The sequence below is a fragment of the Triticum aestivum genome, chromosome 3B, assembly GCF_018294505.1.
Source record: "Triticum aestivum cultivar Chinese Spring chromosome 3B, IWGSC CS RefSeq v2.1, whole genome shotgun sequence".
In the NCBI taxonomy this organism is placed as follows: Eukaryota; Viridiplantae; Streptophyta; class Magnoliopsida; order Poales; family Poaceae; genus Triticum; species Triticum aestivum.
This window is the reverse complement of record NC_057801.1, coordinates 3,142,945-3,146,335: the sequence shown is the minus strand read 5'-3', so window position 1 is coordinate 3,146,335 and position 3,391 is coordinate 3,142,945. Positions and strand designations below refer to the sequence as shown.

Below are 3,391 nucleotides of genomic sequence, written 5' to 3'. Positions count from 1 at the left end.
AATCATAAACGTTCATGAAGTAAAAAAACATTTGCATATTCAGAATATGTTCGTGATTTTGAAAAAAAAAACTATTTGGGAAATAAAAATATTGATGATTATGAAAAATGTTTGTGAATTTTAACAAATGTTTGCAAACTCCAAAAAAGTGTTCACAAAATTCAAATATTGTTGCAACTTTCAAATTTTATTCCCAAAAATTTAGAAAATGTTCGTCGATTCAAATAAATGTGCCACTCAGTCAAAAATGTTAATTTATTCAAAAAGAATTCATGCAATCAAATTAAAAAAATTCATAAATCTCAAAACTTATTCCCAAATTTAAAATAATGTTCGCCCATTCAAAATAATTGTTCACTAGTTTAGAAAAATGTTCAGAATTTCAGAAAATGTTCGCGAATTTGAAAACATGTTCTTCTGCACAAGGTCCTCTGCTTCTATTGCCGGAGCAGAGGCATAGCCTACTTCATTGTTCTTGCAGAAGAACATTGCATGCTTGTTTTTGCTTACAAATTGACCCGGAATTCTCTATAACTATCGAGGAACATTTTCAGTTGTACAGCATGGCCAATGTTGGTCAAAACTTGGTGCTAAGAATCTTGTTGTTGGTGCTAAACATTGTGGAGTGAGGTGCGAAGAATTTTTCCACTAGAACCTAATCTCACCAAGTCTAGAGGCGTCTTTGAACCTTATTTGGGCCCACCTCATAGGCAGAATACAAGAGAAACACTAGCTTCATGATGTGCACGTTCCGCGAACCAGCTTGTAGTTGGATGGTTAGAGGAGACGTTCTCGTCGACAATGAAGATGCCTATGATGACTTCGTAAATATCAAGATGATATGCCGGCTCAGTCTTTATGAGCTGCTCATAGGGGTAGGTTGTGCGTGTGTGCGTTCATAGGGGTGAGTGTATGCGCGTGTATATGAGCACTTGCATCTATACTGTGTTAAAAAAAAAAAGGGCGTGCACGTTCCACCTGGGAAGAGTTTTTGTGCCCTGGTATGTTTATCTGAGCAGAAGAGAACACTACCAATGGAGCCACCACAAACTCCATGTCAAAGAAAGAAACATAAGTATAAATGTTAAGACAATTTACAGGGGGACTAGTAGTGGCGTGCTCTGTCAATGTATCACAAATTTACCGGACCGCGAACACCAGAAAAAACCGACAACACAACACAACAACAGCAGCGAAATCAACAACATTCCTGGGTCTTAGTTCCCCACAGCGCCTTCTGCTGCTGCTGCCGCAACGGCCGGTCCTTTGCTCTGCCAGTACTGATAGGCATAGTAGACGGAGGACACTGCTAGGGCGCCGAGGACGATGTAGGTGATGATCCTCACCAAGCCGATCTGAGTAGGGCCCTTCTTCTGTTTGCTCTGTGCCAGCAATGCCTTTGGCTTGATCTTCGCCATGGTTCAGTTCTGGTAATGCCAAGAAAAGAATCAGCAAAGATGTTTTAAAAGGTATATTAAAGCTTTGCAATGATTGTTTTTGCTGAACATAACGTTTTTGCTCGGCAGAGGGCAGGCCTGGCGCAGTGGTGAAGTCCTCCCCACTTGTGCCAAGAGGTCCTGGGTTCGAACCAGCCTCTCTGCATTGCACTTTGCAGGGGTAAGACTAGGTTCCTATAATCCCTCCCCAGACCCCACCTTGTGTGGGAGCTTCTATGCACTGGGTCTGTCCTTTTTTTTTTTAACGTTTTTGCTCGGCATGTAATAAACTGCACAGTATGCTTATGCACATCAAGTATTTTTTTTTCTGAAACTGCTGGGTTTCTTATACCAGTCAGGAATAGCTGCAAGCATTAGGTTGCGCAAAAATGTTCTCACAGTTAGATTGCATCGTCCATGTGTCAGATGAACAAAGCAAATGCTAGTAATGTATGAAATCAAAGGTTTGGCTTGAAAGAGATGCCAGTAATGTATGAATCCAAAGATTATACAGATGTATACACATAGATAGCAGAGACACACCCAGTGTCATAACATAAATATAATAACAGACCAGACAAGATGATATGATCTGAATTCACATTGCAGGTGGTGTTTGCGGCTTCAAATCATAAAAATGAGATCTCATAGATGGGTACTTAATCCATGTTGATTGACTTGAGTAGTTAAAGTTGATGACATTGGAGGATGACATTCACAAATCATGGTCTCTAAGATACAAATTGTAAACTAGTAGTAAGATTATAGAGTTGTACAACACATAGGTAGCAGAGGCATACCCATTGTCATAGCAGAAATATAATGACAGAATAGAGAAGATGGAATGTTGAGAATTCAGATTGCAGGTGGTGTACGTGGCCTCAAATCATAACATAAATGATGTTGAATTCTATGTTGATTGACTAAACTTGTTAACTTACAATGACATAGGAGGATGGCTTTTACAAATTATTATGCTATTTAAGATAGGAAACAGTAAACCAGTAGTAAAAGTGATTGGGGTTAAAGCTGATCATTACTTAGGGTGCTGGAAGTCATGTCCTGCGCACACCCAAGCGATGTGACTCACAGTTCTCTATTACATTTTCTGTCCTTTAACACTCACCGAAATGAAGAGGTAAGAAAATCGGTGCTTTCACCATAGAAATCAGCATGCTGAACTTGACAGTATAAGGGTAAATTCAGGTAACACTATTCGCTTATAGCACTTGGCGCAGGGGCAGCTGTCAATATGGACTCACAGAAGTGAGGGGGCTCATTATCCTTCTGTCAGGCTTCATTGTCTGAACTCCCCTACCTAACAAGATAGGAAACACCACAAATGACAGTCACCAGTAAGCAACTGTACCCTTGGGCCTCCGATAATTTAGAGAGAAATTTGTTGAAGTGGATGGCTACAATACTAAGCAACCCTCACGGAGCACAGAATAGCTCACGGAAATCAGATCGACGTAGGATATGACAATTAAATCGGAAAGCATAGATGATGCATCAGCATAACGAACATCAGAGCGCACCCGGACCCGCGATCTGGGCTCTCGGCGGGGCCAGATCGGGGGCCACACGGCATGAAACTACGCGGGAGATACGCTAAGCTACGCCAGGGAGGCGCCGGGATCGGCCGGGGGCGGAGGAGGAGGAGGAGGCCTGGACCCGGGATTGGAACCAGCCCCGACGAAAATCATAATACTCCACGATTTCACCCCGATTCCGCAGGGGATTTCGGGCGCGGCGAGCCAGATCTAGCGACGACGGGCGCGAATCGAACTTGGATGGCGCGATTAGGGCCACGTACCTACGATTCGCGGCGGAGATGGGCCGGCGGAGGCGGAGGGGGACGGGGTTGGTCGACGGGGAGGGGGAGGAGCGCGCGGGGAAGAAGACGAAGACCAAGACCAAGAGCGAGGGACGGGCGTGGGAGCCTACTACACGGG

General features: G+C 43.6%; 1 long non-coding RNA gene across 1 annotated transcript; it reads right to left on the bottom strand.

Annotated features, from left to right (window-relative positions):
• Positions 1-1,057: 1,057 nt before the first annotated feature.
• LOC123068169 (uncharacterized) lies at positions 1,058-3,391 on the bottom strand. The gene is made up of 2 exons (XR_006431592.1): positions 3,253-3,391; positions 1,058-1,427 (listed from the first exon to the last, which is right to left on the bottom strand). It is a non-coding gene; the product is annotated as an uncharacterized lncRNA (long non-coding RNA).